Here is a 22,760-nt window from a genome sequence, read left to right on the forward strand (position 1 = left end):
CGGATTAGGTATTCATCCCACACAAGAGAGTCATCATGTCTTTGCCGACACCTGAGATCCTTTACCCTTAGATTTCGTAGAGCAGCATATTCAAGCTCCAAGCATGCGTCATTCGGTTCTGGACATTGATTATCAACCCATCTATTTAACCAAACATTCATATCCGACATTAGTCCTGGCTTCCATCCCACATGCTGACGGATGAAGTTTAAACCATGTAAGACACTCTTAGCACCCCATGATAAATTCCCCACCCCATTGTGAAGCAATCCACCATCCTTAATTCCCCCCTGAACCAATTTAGCTCGAAACACGCGGGTAAAATAAGAATCAGAACCACCTAGGATCCGCCAAGCATGCTTAGCAAGCATCGCCTTGTTAACGCATTCAATATTGCGTATCCCTAGTCCCCCTTCACTTTTTGGTAAACTCAAGAATTTCTGACTACACCAATGAATCGGTTTCCCTTTTCTACAACCCGCCCACCAAAAATGTGACAAAATAGAATTAATTCTATTAGCCACACTTACCGGTATTTTAAATACCGATAAAAAGTAGTTTGCAAGATTTGATAGAACGGAAGAGATCAAGGTTAACCTGCCCGCTGATGAAAGAAAAATTTCATTCCATGAAGAGATCCGCTTCATCACACACTCAATTATTCCTTTAAATAATTCCTTTTTTGAGCCTTGTAACTCCGTTGGTAATCCCAAATATTTCCCCAGACCATTGTTCTTCCGAATACGTAGGCGTTTTAATCCTTGTTGTGCACTACATAACGTGGTACTTGGACTAAACAAAGTCCCAGATTTATCTTCATTCATGATCTGTCCCGACGCTTGACAATAACTATCCAATGTACTCCTTAAGGTCTCAAAAGAATTCCCCTTGTCCTGAAGAAAAAATATCGCATCATCCGCAAAGAACAAATGGGTCAAAGCCTGTTCTCCATAACAAAGTCTAATCCCTGTTAAGGAGCCATTCAACTGAGCCCTCTCCAAACTACACGAAAGAGCCTCCATACAAAGGACGAACAAATAAGGGGATAATGGATCACCCTGCCGTAATCCACATTTTGGTGTAAAAAGCTGCAATGGCGATCCATTAAACAAAACCTGATATGACACAGTCGTGACACAATTCATAATCAAGTTGATGATTCTTACTGGGAACCCCACCTTAACAAGAACAGCATGTAAGAAATCCCATCGCACCCGATCATACGCCTTACTCATGTCAGCTTTAAAAGCATAGCGGCCACATATCCCCTTCTTATGTGAGTTTGTTTTATGTAAAGCTTCATGTGCGAGAAGAATATTATCCGAGATCGCCCTGCCCGGGATAAAAGCATTTTGGAATTCTCCCACCAAATAACCCATCACTTTTGACAATCGATTCGTGATACATTTGGAGACAATCCTCATGAACACATTACACAAACTAATAGGCCTATAATCCCCAACTTCCTCAGGATTGTCAATCTTCGGAACCAGCGTAATAAAAGTTCGATTTAACTCCCTAAGGACCATCCCCGAATTCAGCACTGAGAGAATCGCCTCAGTCATGTCCTTCTTAATAAAATGCCAACATTTTTGGTAGAAAATTGTTGGAATACCATCAGGACCCGGAGCCTTAAGAGCTCCCATTTGAAACACTGCACACCTAACCTCCTTTGCCGTGAACCGTCGATTTAGCCAATCTCCATCATCCCCAGTAACCTCCCTCGTCAAATTAGCTAGGATGGCATTTAAATTCGTCAGCCTTGAGTCACCATCCAGCGTTATATTCGGATTATAAAGATTAAAGAAAGACTCATGAAATAAATTTCCAACCACCGCAGCATCATAAACCCACTCCCCACAAGTATCCTTTATACCCAGAATGAAGTTCCTACCAGCCCGTCCTTTAACCCAATTAAAGAAATACTTAGTACACGTATCTCCTTCCACCATCCATTTTAACTTCGCCCGTTGCCGCCAAAACACCGCAGCAGATTTTGCAAACTCACAAACCTCCCCATTTATTTTCGTATAATACTCATCATTCCCATCATTTATTGCCATATGCATACCCTTCTCCAGCTCAAAATCGAAATCATCCCACTTTTTATTCCATGCCAAACGTTTATCAAGAGCCCACTTCCTAACGTGTTGTCGTACTCTTGACAACTTCCTTGCTACTCTAAAACTTGGGTTGCCCCAAATCCGACACCGCCATAAATCCTTGATAAGAGTCAGACAATCCTCATGAAGGAGCACCCACGCATCCAGTTTATATGGTTTCCTACTTGTATTCCGAGTGAGATTCAAGTCAATCTCAATTGGTGCATGGTCCGAAATTTGGATTGGGTAGTGTTTTATGCCCGTATTTGGAAACAACGCAAACCAATCCTTTGAACCAAGAGCGCGATCTATTCTCTCATAAACCCGTTTTGCTCCTTTCCTATTGTTACACCAAGTAAAGCGCGGCCCCTTGAAAGGTATATCCACTAATTCATTGCTAATTCTCCATTCATTAAAATCATAGGCTCCACTAATAGTTCTTGTATTCATACTTAATTTATCACTTCCATACTCAACTTGATTAAAATCCCCCACTATAAGATACGGATGATTAAAGCTTTCCAAATGAACTTCTAGATCTTCTAAAATTGATTTACGTTGAAGATGACAAGGCGCGCCATAAAAGAGCACAAGATACCATAAGAGACCATTATATTTTTCCACAAGCAAAATGATGAAGTTACTACAACTGAAAACATGGCACATCTTTGCCTCCTTCTTCCATCCTACCCATAGTCCCCCCGAGCTCCCATTAGCATCCATACCCGCATTATTTATGTAACCAAAGGATCTAAAGATAGGATGAATACAACTAACATTACATTTGGTCTCCATAAGAAAAACAAAATCATAAAACTTATTGCTTACTAACGCTCTAGCTTTAGGAATTGTAGGGGCGAGCGTATTATTTAGACCCCTACAATTCCAAATTAATCCATTCATGTTTGAGGAGGGAGTTGATCAGGTCCAACACCCGCAAAACCAGTTGTTGAGTTTGCACTTGATGAATCAGAGGAGACTTCGATCTCCATATCAGCCACCGACACCCTAAAAGTTCCAGCTCCCCCTGTTTCCTGCTCCTCTTCATTCCTCTGTCGGACACACCTTTTTTTAGCAAGTTGAGTAAGATAACCTTTAGCCTTCTCAATCGAAACAACAGCATCACTTGGAACACGATCCTCACAAACCTCTGACCTGCACTTCCTCTTCCTCGCAGACCAAATAGCCTCCTTATTTTCTTCAGCAAACAGTGGTTGGCTGTAACAGTCCGCTAAACCCAGGAAACCATCAGAAATACTTTGATAAGGTTTGACCCCATCAATTTTCCCAATCAGCTTTGAAGATGGTGTCCCATAAGAAGGAAAGTGAAAGATAGCAGCCAATCCCACATCAGAATTCTTGTCACCTCCAGAATCAGACCTTACCCCAGCTTCAGTCTTCTGTGCAACTTTCTGCTCTCTCCCCCCAGTCCCAAGAACCTCATGAAGTGGTCTTAGACTAGAGGTACCAGCTTTTAATTCCAAATCTTTACGAATGATTGCAGCAGGAGTAATTGAGAGATCAAGCTTGCACTGCGAAACCACTTCATCCCCCTCATTTTGTTGTCCAGTAAGGGCATTCCCTCCCACATTCAGACATAAATCAGTGTTAATCTCCCTGTTGATATCAGCAGCATTGACCTCTGAAATATTTTCAGAAGTGGAAATCAAGTTGATTGCAGAGCTATGATGAAAGGGTGAAGATTCATTTGATGGTGTATCCACATTATCATGATGAACCATCCAACTACTAGGATAGGAATCAGTGTCATTAGCAGCAGCTTCTTCAAACGGCTCCTCCTCAGAATCTGAACTAATAACTATGACCATATCATGATCAGCAACAACAGCACCCCCACCCATCCCAGCCTCCATAACATCTCCATCAGCAGCCACTCCTTGGTTTCCCACAGTTGGATAGTGGTAAGTAATAGGAAAACCCCCTGGTGGTGGATCAAAGGTTTGATTAAATCCCCTTTGATCATCCTCCATCCTAGCCCACTCCACTTCACTTTCAACACGGTATGAAATTGCCCCTTGGATCCCTAAATCACGATCCAGGACTCCTCTATTAGTACCAAGCCCAGCATAGACCACATAAGGATCACCTGGATGAACATGATGCAGATTACCTTGTACCTCCATATTAGTTGGAGCAGCTTCATCAAAATCCTCCCCCATGCACCGTAGAACAATTCCCGATTCATAGCATTACTCCCTTCCCCCTGGGCAGCCAACCCCACTCAACAGGAATCCCTTGTTGATTCTGCATCACCCCAGTACCTTCCCTCATCACAAAGATCATTTGTACTATTTCCACCCATACCTGACCGATTACATCCGGAATACCTCCCTGAACCTCTCCCATAGGTACATCCTGCCCAGGAGATGCTTGTCCCATTCCTCCTTGTACACTCACTCCTGGCTCATTTCCCATATGAACAGCACCTGGACCCACTTGAAAAAGGACAGGCCCTGCAAAAGGTTGCGCAGTGACCGCAAAACTCATCCCAGGAAGAACCCTGCCCCCTGGTGTTGTACCCAGATCAAAGTTCACAACTCTTTCTCTTACCCTTCTCCTTAAACTCTCACTATCAGGTCTTGCATCCCCCAAATGAACCCTTGAGGAGATATACCTAGTAGTACACGGTGTTGCACGCAGATCTAAATTGAACATAGTATGATTGCTGTTGGCTTGGAAAACCACGAAGCCCCTTTCAACTGAACGATCTAACATACCCCCAATACTTGACGTCACATTCATCAAACTTTCCCGACACTGAGAACCCTTATGACCCACCTTTCCACATTTAATGCAATATTTAAACACCTCCTCATACTTAAACTGAATCCACAATAAATGACCCATATCCATAGCTAGGAAAAAACCGGGCATAAGAGGTTCATTCAGTTTTAAACATACCCTAATCCTAAGATAATCATTTCTTGGTAAAACAGCAAAAGGTTCAACCTGATAATGATGACTGAGTAGCTTACCAGCCACATGTGCCACATGCATGTTAAGACACTCAAAAGGCAAGCCACACACTCTCACCCAAAGTTCTGCATATGGAAAACGAACAGTTCTAGGAACTGTATCCGGATACCACTTCGCCAAAACCATCACAGCTCCATCAAAAGTCACAGTACTTCTTGCTAGCAGCCCCTCCAGATCATCTATATCCTCACAATGGAAAACATAAATTTCTCCCATCCGAAAAACCTCAATCTCACCATTGGTACTCCACTTCTTTTTGATCAGATCATTGATCAAATTATCCTCAAACAACCTATAATCCACCAAAAAACCCAAGCAACAATTACCCCAGAATTCCCTAGACCGACCTAGCTCAGCCGGATCCACATTAATGACAGCTCCTGACCTTGGGAACCTCCAAATGTTTGCATGCAAAGGGTTAGATGGATTAAACTCCACATTTTGATGTGGTTGATGATAGTTTTGATGATTATAGATATTTTGATGCACATCTTGGAAACCCCCATTCCCTTCACCCCCAAAACGACCAAACTGATCTTTAAAATCCATAACCGTCGATTCTGATTCTTGATCAGAAAATTTTTGGTATTTATGAGTAGAACAATTGTTTAGAAAAGATGAGTTCTTGTAGCTGGATGGTTTAAACCGTCCCATACTTGTTCCTTTAAATAGACTAGTTAAAACCCTAATAGACGCCACCCAGTAGACTAGCCTACCCAGAACCCCCAATCTGTGAAGAAAGAGAAGGACGTTTGGTTGGGTAAGAGATTTTGATCAGAGCAAAAGTTTAAAGGCCAATACAGATGAATTAAATGCAATGATTGCAAATTTAATAGATGGATTTTTAATAGTAAATCAGGGGAAAATGATGCGATTGTCAGAAGGAGATTTAGGGTTTCTCATCTGACCAATCACACCCAAGCAGATGAAAGGTTTTTGTTTTAAAAGATTTTTTAAAAGTGGTTTAAAGAAAGATTGGCGAATAAAGCGCACTCATTAAAGATACATTTGTCAGAAGAGATTTAGGGTTCTTCAACTGACCATTCCCTATCAAGGAGATGAAGGGTTTTTGTTTTTTTATTTTGAAGAAAGGAATTCTGGAAGAAGCTCTCAAAAGAGAGAAAAGCTCTCTCTAAAACGTAGAGAGAGAAAAAACCAAAAAAAATCTCATGGAAAAAAAATGAAATGACGATGATTTAGTTAAATGTTTGGGATATTCTAGGCGGTCCTATGTTTTTTCGTTTTCCACGTGGTAACCTCATTTTCACCAAAAATGTCTTTGACGGGTCATAACTCACAATCACGATTTCTGGAAGCCGCGATTTCTTTTTTCAAATTGACCGGCTTTGCGAGATCTTTGATCTAGAAAAAAAATTGTTAGTTTTTGAACTCGTGGCAAGAATTACGGTCAGTCAAACTTTAAAATTTGACTGACTGTACCTCTTTGTGGCGAGTTCCGAAAACGACATTTTTTTTTTCAAATTGAGCGCTTTTATGATATCTTTGATTTGAAAAAAAAAACGTCGCTTTCGGAACTCGTAGTTGTGAGTTATGGCCAGTCAAAGGCGTTTTTAGTGAAAATGGGGTTACCATGTAGAAAACGAAAAAACATAGGGTTACCATGTAGAACTAGTTTTAAACCCGTGCAAAAAATACACGGATCGTAATAATAGACGCTATCATGGATACCGGAGCATATAAATGAGCGTAATTAAATCTTCAATATCATGACAATAAAAATAAGTTTATAATTGAAGACTTGATGTGCATATAATTTTAGTTACTAATTACTGTTATCCGATGCAAAGTATGCTACAGATGTATAAGTAATCTAAAACGTTAAAAATACTCGAAAATGCACAGGTTGATATTTAAATTAAATTAATTACAATACTCAAAATATAATAATAATAATAATAATAATAATAATAATAATAATAATAATAATAATAATAATAATAATAATAATAATAATAGGGAGTGCGATTAGGGCAGCGATTTTCTGATCTTGTCTCCTGCCGTCGACTGCCGCAGGGGGCCTGACCACCGCCTCACGCCGACATTAGACCTCACGTCGCCGTCGTGTTAGGTGGTGTCGCTGGTTGTGTTCGTTGTTTTTCGTTGGTGTTTCGATCCGTTCTCTTCTGCCCTCCGTTAATCCTAATAACATCGACCACCTTTGTCCTCGCCGTTCTTTTACGCTGGACATTTGGTTGTTGTTGGTGTTCGCCGGTCTGAGGTTGCTCTTTGTTGGTTTCTGCGATTAGGGCATCCTTCTGTGATTAGTATCGCACGACTGCAGCAGCACCTCCACGACGATTCTGGGTGTTTGCACGATGGTTACCAGTTATGGTGGTGATCCTTTGCCGTCCTAGGTTGTCGTCTGCTGCTTGATTCCGGCGGGTTTAGCAGTTTTTCTTCTCCTCTCTTTCACCTTTTTTTTTCCGTTTTTGTTTTTCTTTTACTGTTTTTCTCCTGCCGTTGCTGCTGCCTTTGGCTGCCTCCTGCCGCCGTTTGGTTGGGTGTGGGCTGGTGTCGTGGTGTTGGCGGGTTTTTGGTGGGTTCAGTCCGCTAGGCTGCTGCTCTACTCTTCTTTTTGTGCCTATTGCTCCTTGTGTGTGGCCCGTTTTGTGGTTATCATCCGGGTGGGTTGTTTTGTGGCTATATTGTTTACCGCACAGGTAGGAGGAGGGGTTTTTTCTTCCTTCATGCCCGAGCTTGTGAGGTACCACTGTCCTTTTTTGGGTCTTCATGGGTGTCGGGATGGTTTTGGTAAGGGCCTAACTAAGGCAGCTTGGCAGAAACATTTACAGGTCCGACATTGGCATGATGGTGCGTTGGACCTTACGCGTCAGACTCTTACTGATAGTTTGACTGTTTATTCCAATGCCGAGAGTTCTTTGAGACGGATGAGGCTCTGGTTGTGTGGGGTGTGTTTTATGACCCGTACAGTTAGAGCAAGATGTGCGGGGTGATTTTGTGGACCATCCGGGGGTGTGTTGATGGCATTTACACCTTCCATATTCATGGTATTCCGAGACCTTTGGCTCCTTCTACTTCGGTTTCTTCTGATGATAGTGTAGAGCTCGTTCAGTGGTCTATATCTTCGCTGGATCGTTTGCTGTCTTTAGGCCTTCGCACCGTGAAATCTATTCCTCCTAAGTGCCGTCTTGGGTTTGCTCGGGCTTTAAAAGGGGCCTTGGATGCGGTGTTTGATGCCCCTTGTGATCTCTCCCGCTGAGTTCGTTTGCTTGTTCTACCACTTTGTTTGCCCAGGACTTTCGCTCCTCGGAGTAATCATGAGTGTCGGACTGCTATTCGGCGTCAGCATCAGGAGGAGAGTATTTCCAGGGCTATACTAGCTTGGGGGCGCCTGGGGGGGTGCGGTTATTCTGAGGAGTGCTTTGATGAGGGTCCTTCTTCATTTTCTGTTGATGAGGATCTGGATTTGAGTAGCTTAACCTCCGCCAATGCCGGCGGAAGATTTCGATGGCCATTATACTTTCTTTGTTGTACGGGTGCTTTCTTCCTGCTCGGGGTCGCCCCCTACTCCGATGCCACTCTCGTGGCCCTGCGTGAGAAGCATCCTGTCGCCCCGCCTCCTTCATTGCCTCCTCTGTCTGGGGATCATCATCCTCTGGTTGCCTCTTCGGCGGTGGTCTTGAATATGATTCGGAGCTTCCCTCGTGGTACTTCCTGTGGGAGGGATGGTTTTCGTGCCCAGCACCTTATGGACTGTTTGAGTGGCGCTGCTGTGGCTATCTCCGATGATTTGATCAATTCTATTACTAGGGTGGTTAATCTTTTTCTTGAGGGCCAGTGTCCTCTTCCTCTGGGTGAGTACATTGCCAGCGCCCCTCTCACACCACTCGTTAAACCGGGTGGTGGAGTTCGTCCTATTGCTGTTGGTACGGTCTGGAGACGGCTTGTCTCTAAGGTTGGTGCTTCTATGGTTGACCCTTCTTTATCTTCTTATTTTGATGGGCTACAGTTCGGGGTGGGTGTGTCCGGTGGAGGAGAGGCTATCTTGCATGCCTTGAACCGGCTCATTGAGGCTCGGGGGGCTCGGGTGGGGCTTTCTATGCTGCTAGTTGATTTCCAGAATGCGTTCAACCTTGTTGACCGTTCGACCATGCTCCAGGAGGTTCGCCGTCGTTGCCCGGCTCTCTCCCGTTGGGTGGAGTTTTGTTATTCCAGCCCCGCCCGCCTTTTTTATGGGGAGCACTGCTTGTGGTCTTGTCAGGGTGTTCAGCACGGTGATCCGTTAGGGCCTTTGCTTTTCGCGTTGGTTTTGCATCCCTTGGTTTGCAAGATTCGGGACACATTTGACCTCACTTTGCAGGCATGGTACTTAGATGATGGCACCATTGTGGGTGATACTTTGGAGGTGGGGAAGGTTTTGGACTTGATTAGGTTGGATGGCCCTCGTTTTGGTTTACACCTTAATGTCTCCAAGACGGAGGTCTTTTGGCTGTTGAGGACCCACGAGCCGGCTACAGGGGTCTTCCCCACTTCTATCTCTCGGCCATTGCGCGGTGTTACTGATTTGGGAGGACACAGTTAGTACTTGTCCCGGGTTTAGCAGTGAGATTGTGGCGATGAGAGTAACTAAGACCATTGAGCTAATGGACTTGGTTGCGAGGATTGAGGACCCGCAATGTGAGTTGTTTCTTCTTCGAGCTTGTACTGGTATTTCTAAGCTCTACTTCTCCCTTCGTACTTGCTCCTCTAGTGTTTTTGGGCCTGTCCATCTTCCTTTTGATACCGCTCTGCGTTCTAGCTTGGAACGTATTGTCACCGCGTCAGGGCCGGGATTTAGGGATTGGCAGTGGCGCCTTGCTACATTCCCTTTTCATCTTGGTGGACTTGGTGTCTATGCGGCGGGAGATGTTTTATTTTATGCTTTTATTGCGTCCCGCTTGCAGTCTGCTGGTTTGCAGGCTAAGCTCCTCGGCCCTTCTGGTGTTGTAGCTGTTGGCCTTGCTTTTGATGATGTCGCAGTGTTTTACTGCGACTACGAGTTCTCGATATTTTAGGTCACCCTAGTGAAATTGCGCCCCCCAAACTTATGAAGAAATTGGCGGACATTTATTTCACGACGGTTCTTTCTTTGCCTCGTAGTCCGTTTTCTCTTTGACACCGCGCCAGCTTGCTTTATGGCGATCTCGGCGGGTTCTCACTCCTCCGATTGGTTACGCGCGTTCCTATCTCGGGGTTGGGGCAGACTATGAACGGGAGGACTTACCGTAGTGTTTTGGGGTATCGTCTGGGTGTTCCGTTATTCACGGTATCTAGGCCCCGTCCCGCTTGCTCTCGGGTTTTTCTTTGGGGATGTTTTTGGGGACCACGCTGTTTTTCTTGTCTTTTGATCGTGGGCGTTAAACATCGGCATAACCTTGTCCGGGACACTCTTTTCGACATCTGCTATAGATCCGTATTTCGCGGGGAAGGAGGTTGATATCTGTTTGGTTGATGGGCATGGTGGCTCTCTTCGTCCTGCGGATTTATTGCTTTATTCTTGGGACGGGCGTGATGTGTGTGTCGACCGACAGGTTCTTCACCTTTGACTCGGATCGGGTTGGCGATTTTGTGCGGGCCGGGTTGTCGTTGATCTTTGCTCAAAAAGTGTGCTAAGTATGGGGATTTGTGCGCGGTAGCGGGTTATGGTTTCCTACCTTTCTCTTTCTCTTCACTGGAGGAGCTGAGTTCGGATGTTGTTGCCTTGCTAAAGCGGATCCAGAAATTCTCGGTATCTCAGGATGCTGGGGCTCGGGTAGCCGCTTACATTTTTACTCGTCTTAGCTTTACTATTGCTAAGGGTGTGGGAGCCCAGATTGTCTCTCGGCTCCCCACCAATTTCATGTAAACCTTTTATTTTTATTTTAATGAAAGCTGCGCGCATAATATAATATAAAATAATAATAATAATAATAATAATAATAATAATAGCATTACAAATTAAGGTCGTCGTCCGTTTATAATTGCACGAGATTTAATATACAACAACTTAAGTAACATAAAAATATAATATAGTAATAAATGTATCATATGTAATAATTTAGATACTCTATAATTTAGATAGTTCCATAACTCGGACATTAAAACTCCACATACGTTATATAGTTTCATCGCTTAGACAACATAATACTCCGTAATTTAAGTAAGTTTGATCTAATTTTTTATAAAATGAATTCAATCAAATTGAAAAAATTTAAAAACCAATTTAAAGATGAATATATTTAATAATCCTAACATGATTTTAATACTACACTTTAGACTTATACAAAGAACCCAGAGAAATCTTCTACATTTAACTTACATCAGTTACATGGACGGGAATGAAAATGACACAGTAAAAAAAGGTATGGCGGTATGTATAGCTGCAAAAGGGGTCAGTCGGGTCGGGTCATTTTGGGTTTCTTTCAAGTATTTTAGTCGCATTAAGCGGGTAAGGTTATTTCGGGTCGGCCGATTTTCGGGTCAATGATTAGGGGAAAAAATGTACAATTTTGAATTACCCATTTATGATTTATTATTTATTTTAACATAAGTAATACTCCGTATGAAATGTGATTTCGTATAAGTCATTTCAAGTCTATTTAGGTAAATTAGAGTTAGGTTTTGTTTGATCATTTTCAGGTTGGGTAGTTTTGAATCGGGTGGGGTCAGTTATGACCTATGTTAAAGTAGGATCGGGTCGGGTTGGGTTTCGGGCCAGATTTGAGTATTGTAGATGAGGTCAATTTCAGATCTCGGGTTGGCCTTTTCGAGTTGGATTGATTTTATCAAGTCTAATTTAAGACGGTACTACATAATAATAATAATAATAATAATAATAATAATAATAATAATAATAATAATAATAATAATAATAATAATAATAATAATAATAATAATAATAATAATAATAATAATAATAATAATAATAATAAATTAGACGAAGTAGAAGCGTGCGCTAGGTGAATGAATAAGTAGGTTGTTATGTCATTAACCTAATAAATCCATCTCTAGTTCTCTACATCTCCTTCTCAACACATTAACTCAGCCGTCATTACTCTACTACTCTCCCACATATTCTCGGCCTGCCTCTATTTCCTCATCTCACCCCATTCTCATTTAATTTGTACATTTAGCCTCCCTCTTCCTCTGCATCCTATCCTATTAATCTTATTTGTAATTTGTAATCCCTCGTCTAACCCCCTCATCTACAATTTTATATCGAAATAACGTTTCATTAGTACCTATTACATGCAAATTTAATGGATATGAAGTCACTATTGAAATTAATTGAAGAGCATAATCAAAAGAACTTCATTTAAATATGATCCGTAACTTATATTTGGGTTTTTTATATTCCCTTGCATTTATTTTGAAACTTCATAATTTTTAAATTTTATAAAAATCTCATCTCAATAATTTCTTACGAAAGCTTTCAGATTTTTTTTGTTTGTTCTAATACATTTTTTACTTTTAATTTTTTTTTAAGCATTGATTTTCCAAAAAAAAAAATTATATATATTTTAATTTTAATTTACATTATTCTCTAACAATATTTTACAGATTTTTTTCTTTTCCAAAGATTTTTTTTTTTAAAATAAGAACGACATTTTAGGTGATAGAGGCTAAACTTGAAGTTTGGACCTACTTCATGTAAATAAGGCAACTTGATTAACATTTTATTTTATATTTTTAATTTAGATTCCGATTTTAATTATAGTCCAGTTTTTTCTAATTATTAGTTTAGTGTTTTTTATTTGCTTTTTCTTTATTTAACTTATTTTCTTTTTAAGTATTCATTTTTCCAGTTTTTTATTTATATTTTTATATGCGTAAAATAAATTGCTAAGGCTTTCAATTAATAAAATTGTTTCCACATTTAAGTTTCATTGTTACTTAGCAAAATAAAAGAAACAGAAAAATTGAAGAAATAAATGCTCCTAAAACTGTGTAGCCCCACCACTAAGTAGAAAACTATTTTTCTCTTCTGAAATTAAGGGACCAATAAGAGAGTTTTAAAAAACCTAGCTTTTATACTAGGTAGATATTTTTTTTTAATTTCTATTTTCGCCACCAAACTCCCACCGTCAAACTTGTTTATTTCTATTTTCGCCAATGTAAATTTATTTTTTCAGTTATTGTCATTGTAAAAGTGAAATAATATGTTTATTGTCAATTTGTGGCTTGCTTTACCTGCTATAGTAGGTTACTACTCCCTTCATTCAACTCCACTTTGCAAGTTTGCTTTATCACGTTTGCCAACACAGCTTTTACGCGATAAATATCTTTAGCTACGTATTTGCAAAAATTATAAAAGTTAGATATTTTTAATGTACTCTTAAAGAAGAATCAAATAAGGTCCCACATGAATATATTTCCGCTTATGTATCGAGAGAAAATTGAAGTTGGATGTCCGCTTGTAAATAGTGTGCAAAAGAGAAACTTGCAAAGTGGAGTTGAATGGAGGGAGTATTACTTCATTTTTTTTTTTGGTAACGAGGAACATCTCTCATTAGCAGCCTAGGGCAATACACCTTTAAGAGACCAAACCCCGAGAGATATGCAACACCACGGTAAGCCGGCGACACTCTCTTTTAACAGACCCCGAAGGTCCCCATGCAATAACCGCATACTGCTCATGCAGTGAGTCGAACCCGGGACCTCGCAATTCATGCCATTGCATGCTTTGAGGGTGACCCGCGCTCCACTGTACTCAGAGCACTTGGTTATTACTTCATTTTTTCCTCAATAAATTCAATTTTATTTTTCACGAACTTTTTATTAGATAATTAAGATTCATTTATTAAACCAAAATCAAACCATATTATTTGCTTTTTTATTTCCTCAAATATTCATCAAGTCATTCAATTTCCCAAAGGTCATGAAAATGCAAGGTTTCGATTTTTTTTTTACGAAAATCTTCATAATATAATGGTTTACCTAAAAGTAAAATTTTTTCTCTGCATAGTTAACTAAAACCGAAACGTTTGCATGTTTATAACCTAATGGGTTGTATTTAAGGAACTAAATATGGAAAGAAATTTTTAATATATGCATTAATTGCATTGGATTGTGTATAATTTAGTCTTGAATTCCTAACTTAATACCAAATATGGAAGATCTTAAATGCTTAAATACAACCCAATAGGTTGTATATATCAAAACTCTTAAATAATTTGTAGGCTAAATTTTTATATAAAATATATCTTTCTTACTAGTGATAAAAAAGAAGGGATCAAATTGTTTGGTTCAACGTGAGAAGATGGAATTTCCGTAAAATTTAAAATTCACGTGGTGTTTCAATTCATGTGTCGGTTAAATGATGTTGAAGATTTTCGTAAATAAATCTTTATGTTATGCAGGGATTGTTTGCTAAAACTTTATGTTATGAAGATTTTCTTAAAAAAAAAAAGTTTCGAAATCTTTAAATTTTCCGACGTTTGATTAGATAAATGACTTGACCTAGAACATTTGAGAAACAAAAAATTGTTTGATATTCTGTTTACTATAAACGAATCCCTAAGTTCGGAAAAAAAAGATTGTTGGAGAAAAAATTGAGGTAATAGTAACCTGCTATAGCAAGTAAAACAAATTATAAAAGGGCAATAAACATATTAATCCACTTTTACAATGGCAGTTATAGGAAAAATAAATTTACAACGGCGAAAATAGAAATGAATAACTTTTACAGGGGGAGTGAAAGTTTTTAACTCGATGATGATTATTACTGTATTATTTACGCAAGGTCAGCTACTCGGGTCAAATGAATGGGTTTTAATTTTGATAGAGGTAAAAAGTCAAGTATTTATGAATGATTTTTTAAAATAACTAGATTAATGGTTGGGTAATATTAAAATATAATTTCTGATATTTATCTTGAAATTGTTGCTTTGAAAGCATTTTATAACGAATATCTACCTATAATTTGGTCAATCTGTGTAAGAATTGTTACTCTCCAAAGAACTATATAGTGTTCATTACTCTTTTGAGTAGAGTATAGACCATTTTGCATACTGTAATGTTTGGCGTCGGACACCTAGGATCGTGATCAGTACAGATTTTTTTACATATATGATTCATATCAAAACTGTAATGATATTATATTCAACCTCTTGTATGTATCCGGTCCAGATTCTCTCCATTACTTGAAAAGAAATGGACCTCCATTACTTTCGAACTGTCCGGATTAAATCTTAGGACGATCTAGTGGTTGTAATTATTTTATCAAAGTAATGTTTTAATGAGTGGAGAGAGAAAATATATTAGAATAAGAGTGTGTTAGAGAGTACATGAAGAGAAAGTTGTAACACCCCCATATTCAGAGGAGCCTTAACTAGGCCTTCCTTAGCATATAAGGGCGTTACCATCTCGGTTGCCCGAGGAAAGTAATTATCAAACGCCAATAAAAGAACTATTAAGTTATATTACAAGTGATTCAAACCAAAATACAATATAAAGGTACAACTCAAAGACTACTCGCTATGACCATCATATCTCGTGAAGACTCATCCCTGCCCGGACCTCAGCTATCAACAACATCAACACCTGCTAAGACCGACTGCTCACCATAAGGGATCACGGCAGACACATAACAAACAAACAACCACACAAGGTCAGTACTGAGACAAGATAAGACAATGACAACTACAATCAACAATACAAACAACACTACCAACTCCAACCGCAATCACCACAATCCAATCAACTCTGTCACTGACTGTCCACTGGACCAGCCCTGCCAGTGGGGGACCGCAGCCGTTCCCACCTAAGCCCCGCTCATCATACTGAGTGATAACCCTGTCCCATTAATGTGCACATCCCCTTCCGTGGCGGGTTCCACGAAGGGCGAAACTAGGGCGTGAAGCCACTCCCGCAAGTGACCCCACTCAGCCGAGAACGCATCTCGAGAACCATCAACAGCCATCACAACCACAATCACAACACACACAAATACTATATCAAACAAGCACAACACTACCACAACGACCGACACACTAGACCGTCAACAGAAACTGAGTAGGCGAACCTACCTTTAAGCAACCGCAACCAATCCACGCTGATAGATAACATATCCAGCGACCAAGCAAAGCCTATTACCATCATACAAACATCTATTACTAACAAGCAAACCCTAGCCATAGAGACAAAGGCACGGATGATGATTGTGACATACCTATTAGGGGGAAACTCAGCAAAAGACCGCTACCCGACTCAAGAGGCGCTCTCCTAGGCACAAGAATCTTCCAAAAGACATCCATGGAGGTTTTGAGGTGAAGGGAAGGGAAAGGGGCGACTGAAGGATAGGAGGAAAGTGGCGGAAGTGATTTGCGGATTTGACAAAACGCGATATAAAACCCTCGCTGAAAACCCGGTACTCGATCGAGTACCCAACCTACTCGATCGAGTGGCCCCCTACTCGATCGAGTACCATAGCTACTCGATCGAGTAGCCTCTACTCTATCGAGTACCACCCTTAACACGCAGCTCAAACCGGTTTTTGGCATACTTTCTTAAGACTACCTCCGCTCCCAAGGTCGGTCAACGACGGTCAAAGGGTCCCTAAAAGGGCGGGTATTACAAAAGTAATGGAGAGGATCTAAATTGGTATCATAGACATTGTGTAAATATTAGAAAATTGTTTTTTTTTTTGCTTAAATATATACGCCTTTTGTCTCAATCATTTGTTTGTCTTTTTTATTCACTGTGAGGAGTATTTTAATCAAAGGCAAACAATTGTCTCAATCATTTGTTTGTCTTTTTTATTTTTTGTGATAAGTATTTTAATCAAAGGCAAACAATTGTTTCAATCATTTATTTATCTTTTTTATTCTTTGTGAGAAGTATTTTAATGAAAGGCAAACAAATGAATGGAACAGGAGTAGTAACAATATAATAACAAATCAAAGGCAAACAAATGAATGAGAGTGGAGTAGTAATAATATAATAACAAACCAATATTGAGTAATGGGGAATCTATCGTGGGTCATAATATAAAAAGTGTTTACATATACAAATAGACCTTGTATTCTACTCAAATAAATATTGTGTAGTTGTGTAGATAGAATTCTCTTATGTTCAAAATTATATAACCTATTATATTGTTGATAAAATTCTTGCAGAAGTTAATTGTCAATTTGTGATAAACATTCTTTCTTTTTCTACAATTATGTACGAATATGACAATATAAAGATTGTAAATGAAGTAAAATTGATATGTTGTCCTCTCTCCCTCTATATATAAAAATGGTTAAATTTACATTGAATATTCATCTCAATACACTTTAAACATGTGATAGTCCTTTTTTCTACTATCTCCGTCTCAATCATTTATTTAATTTTGATCAAAAACCCTTATAAAAAATGAAAAAGGGAAACAAATTATTAATGATTTAATTTTGATTAAAATACCCTTTATAGAGAATAAAAAATAAAAAAAGGTAAATAAATAATTAATGATTAAGACAGAGGGAGTAATAAGATACTCCGTAGTAAGAACATCACATGGTAACATAGGCATTCACCCGATAAATTTGTAAGATATGTAACAGTTACGCTATTAAATACATTATTATAAACGTTATAAGACAAAACTTGCGTGAGTATGAATTCGAAGACGATGATCAAGTTAAGCTTGGTGTTTACGTCTTACTCTCTTACTTTAATACGGAGTATATGAAAATAAATAATCCATATAGACTTGTTTTCTAGTTTCTACAACGAGAAAACCATCTTATCCCAATGACCCCATACAAGCAAGTAACCTTTTTTTTGTCTGTCTCGTATACATTAAACTATGTAAACTATGTAGCATTTCTAATTACAAAATGCAAGGAGCAAATTCGCTCAATCAAAAAATCGTAGACTGGAGTTTGAGGTTCACACCACTGCTATTGCTGGCAACAAATCAAGAAACATGGTTCAATGTAAAGGTAATACATACACATTCGACTTAACAATAAAATCTACAAACTCGGCAAAAATTCTTATTCCTCGACATTATATAAGAAGCAAGTGAAAATGACGAAACCGAGAAATAAAACAAATGCATCCTTCTTTTTGAGTCGGGTAGTATCTTAGTACTCAATATACACTATGCCATGTTTGATCTGGGAATAAAATTACAAAGTACATAACAAAACAATACATACATTAGGGTAATAGGAGTATAACGGCTAAACTAATAAGAAACATTTAAAAGGGAAATGATAAACAATTAAAATTAAAAAGGTGTTAACAATACATAGAAAGTTGAATGGTGAATGAAGAGCGTTGAATTTAATTATATGTATATATAGCATTGGAGGTAGCTCTTATCAGTTTGTTTATAATATGATGAATTTGAGTCAAACTTTGCTTTTTTAGTTGCTAGATAGAATTCTAACTAAGGCCTTGTTTGGTTGCCTATCTAATTCATGAGAAAATTAAAATTCCATGAATTGTAAAAAAGAGAGAGTGTTTGGTTGCCATTTTTTGGCAAAATATAGGCATTTAACTTTTATAGGAGTTTTGAATGCCTACATGATAGAGGAGTTTGATTACCTACCCCCCTAGGTAGTTGGTGTTGGGGATAAAAATTACACCTTTTTATCATTAGTGACGTGGCAAGCATCTATTGGTGGAAAGCAATTGAGAGGGATCAATGACGTGGTGGACTAAGGACCATTGGATTAAAGCAACTAACAAACACACTTGTGTTTGTTTTCTCACGCAAAAGGGGATGGAAAAGTCAAATAACAATACCCTATTGTCAAGCAACTATCCCCTATTTTACAGGAACAGACACAGGAATCCAGCAGTAGAGGCAGGAAGAAGTTGTAAAGTCCAACCTTAGCAAGGTAGAGGCTATATAAGCCAAGCAGAGGCAGAGAAAATCATCTCATTCGACACACTAACACTCATACACTCACAATTCCATCGATCATTTAGTAATATTCCATAGCAAATTAGTCCTTATATTTCCTTACTTGCATAATTTCGTCTCGATTATAGTGCCAAATTGGTGGGATTCCCACTCCCTCCGCGGTTGTTCCAACATCGGGTTTTCCGCGTCCCCAAAACTCCGCGTGCCAATCTTTTATTTCGTCGTTCATTCGTTCGTTGAATTCGTTGCACTCATACCGCCGTTGGCCATAGATCGATTATTATCACTCACTAATTAAATTAACAACTCGATAAATTTTTACCAAAACAATTGGCAATTCCTGTGGAATTCAATTCATACATCCGCAACCAAACGAGTTTTCTGAATTCATGTGAATTTTTATATAGGAAAATAATTCACATAAATTGCATTTTCCGGTATTAATCTAATTCCTAGATGAATCAAACAACCTAAATTAACATAAATATACTATTAAATATTTATCTTTTTATTATTATTAGGGTTATTTAATAGAAATACTCCAAACTATTAGCATCCTTCTCAAATTACTCCAAAATACATTTTAACTCGTATTATACTCATCTATTCCACTTATCATCTTCTAATAGAATTGGTTTTTTTAACCTGGAACAACAGGTTAATCCTGTCCCACTCATCATCTCCTTTCCCTCTACCCCTGCAATTTCTCTCTCTCTCTCTCTCTCTCTCTCTCTCTCTCTCTCTCTCTCTCTCTCTCTCTCTCTCTCTCTCTCTCTCTCTCTCTCTCTCCCCCCAGTCGTCTGTCCAACCATCCTCTATTTTCATCTTATCAACTTCAACCTTAATTTATATCTCCTCCATTTTACTTCTAATCATCTTTTCCATAAATGAACTTGACTGTACTACTACAGTACTACCCCTCTTTCCATTAATCCCAACCTTTATAAAATCTGTACACAAAAAAAACGTAAAAATTAAATCAAAATTTTCCCCTAATTCTTAGATAACCCAATAAAAATCATCACTAGGGAATTCACTCACTAGCAACTCACAATAAAATACGGACACTATGCACTATGCGATATGAATGAATGATCCTCCCTTAATTGGTGTTACTGATTTATATATTGTTTGCTTTTCAAATCTTGTGCCATTTGACGTTAGAGTAATTTGGGCATTGTATCTTCATCTTCTGCAACCTTGTCTTCATTCTCCTCTTCTCTTTTACTGTTGTGCTTTAGATCTCTAGATCTGCCATTTTTATTTAAAAGAGGAGAGCCAAAATAATTGGAAAAGTTCACTTTAATAATTTGGGAGAAGAGCCTTAATGACGTTTTTAGGAGGTAGAGAGTAAATGAGAGGAGGAAGAGATTGAGTGAATTCCGACGCTTTTTCTGACTTTGGTATATGTAGCATTATGAAAATTTGTAATCGAAATCAACGCCGAAAATTGGTAGCGGGTTTAATCATCAATGGCGAAGCTCCAAACCTTGCAAAAGCTTTTTTTAATGGTGAGTACCTCCAGATTTGAAAAGCCTTTAATGGTGTATTTGAGAAGTAGAGCAAATGAGAAGATGGAATTTACATAGTTCGGAGTAAGAAAAAACAAGGGTTATAAGAAGGGTAACCTGCTAAATAGGTAGCCCTTCCTTCCGTTCTACTCAATGACAATGGGTGTAGTAGTTAAGTGTAATGCTAGTTAATTTAAAGGTTGTAGTAATTTGAGAAGGACACTAATAGTTGAGAGTATTTATATTAAATAACCCTTATTATTATATATATATATACATATATATATATATGTGTGTGTGTGTGTGTGTGTGTGTGTGTGTGTGTGTGTGTGTGTGTGTGACACCCATAGGAAATTTTTAAAACTTTTAAAATTTAAAGCGCGAGTTCGTTAAAATCCAAAACACAATTAAAGATTGCGGAAATAAAGATTAAATTATACAAACGTAATAGTCAAGGTGAGGGAAAATATATCCCTCAAATGACAATACAATAAAAGGTAAGTCTAAACAATCCTAATAAACCGACTATAAGGCCAAAGTGCTCGCTAGCTCACACATGTCTTCACTGCTAGCTCACACTTGTCTTCACCCCATGAATGCACCAACTAGTAACTCAAGGTTCTCCCAGCCACAAAATGTCAAAACAAACATAACAAGGAACTAAAACAGGTAAGTCATATAAGATACATACAAAAGATAAGAATATCACGTTTATATGTAAACATGACAAACAAATGAGATGGAACAAGATGGATCAACATTAGCATAATAAAGGTTCAACTAATCATGTGAGATAATTAAATAATATGAAAAACAAGAATACGGTCATTTATACCAAAACACGCATCTCAAGGAAATCCAACATAGATATGAGATTAGAATCCAAATCATGTGAAACAATTAAGTAAGGGATCAATGCAAATTACAAGAATAGAAACTGTAGCCATTATTTGGAAAACCGCTTAGCAAACATTGTATGGGACGTGGCTACTAATGTCACATTCATACTTATGGCTTGCATCTCACCATAAGAACGGATGGGAACATCAATCCCGACGATCATATCGCAACTAGAGGACTTATAGCTCACCCCTAGTATCCGATAGGACCAAGACAAACAACACAAGGCATAACTTTTGCCTTGAAAGACAAATACCAATATCTATAACCAAGCAAGACCTTTACTACTCATATATAGATATATAATTCCCCTGGTAGGACGACAATGGTACTCCCAAGACTCAGTCCTAGTCTAAATCTGGCCAGACTCTCGGGACAAGATGCGGTTCCCGATTCGACATGCGGCAGAACGGTCCGCATCCAAGACTCGAAGACAGATCGAAAATCGAGAACCCACAATCGGCAGGACAGTCCGAAAGAGGCGGAAGATATGAGCTAAACCCACGATCGGCAGGACAGTCCGAAAGAGGCATAAAGACAAGTCAAGCAAAAAGGTGAAGCATAAAGCCATTATCAATAGAATACGACTCAACCAAGCGATACGAATCAACTCGGAAAGAGACTACTACATGTAATGAACCGATGATAATCCGAGCGAGACATTTCATGCCAAATCATAATCATGAATATGAATAAGTAACCCATTTCCTCAATATTTGCCAATTGAATAAGAAATGTAAACAAACGGAAATGAACCATTTATAATAAGCAAAACAAGCATCCAATCATAAATGACTCAATTTAATTAAATAAGTAGAATAATTCACTCATATCTGAGACACGATAAATAAATGAGAATGAACGGATTAAAAATTCATATTATAGGCAAGTAAGACATTTCATCAAATTTTGACTTGAATAAATAATAAATTCCACATTTATAATTAATGTGAGAAAAATATATAGATAAACGATATTTAACGAATTAAGTTACATAAAGCATGAGACGGAAAATCAATATCTTACACACAATTATGTTTCTCAACAGATAATATCGGGTCTAACTCAATGATGCTATAGAAATCAGATAGAAAGTGGATTATCTTTATTCCTATCTTCTTTTTAGCCGATCCTTCCTAATGTCCATTCTATAATTGGTTTTTTTTCATTTTATTTGTTCTCAGCATATATCATATCACTTGTAATTACTAACAGGCTGTAAATTCCAATTTCCCACACAACTATGTTACCTTATAAGGTATGAGCTTTCTCGCTAGACAAGAGGGCTAACCAAACCAAAAACATGATAAGATTACTAACTTAGAAGGTCTTAGCGTTCTGGTATTGGCATTCTCTAGATAGTAATGTATCAATACTTATGCTTCTCTTAAT

Source organism: Silene latifolia, chromosome Y, assembly GCF_048544455.1.
Source record: "Silene latifolia isolate original U9 population chromosome Y, ASM4854445v1, whole genome shotgun sequence".
NCBI lineage: Eukaryota > Viridiplantae > Streptophyta > Magnoliopsida > Caryophyllales > Caryophyllaceae > Silene > Silene latifolia.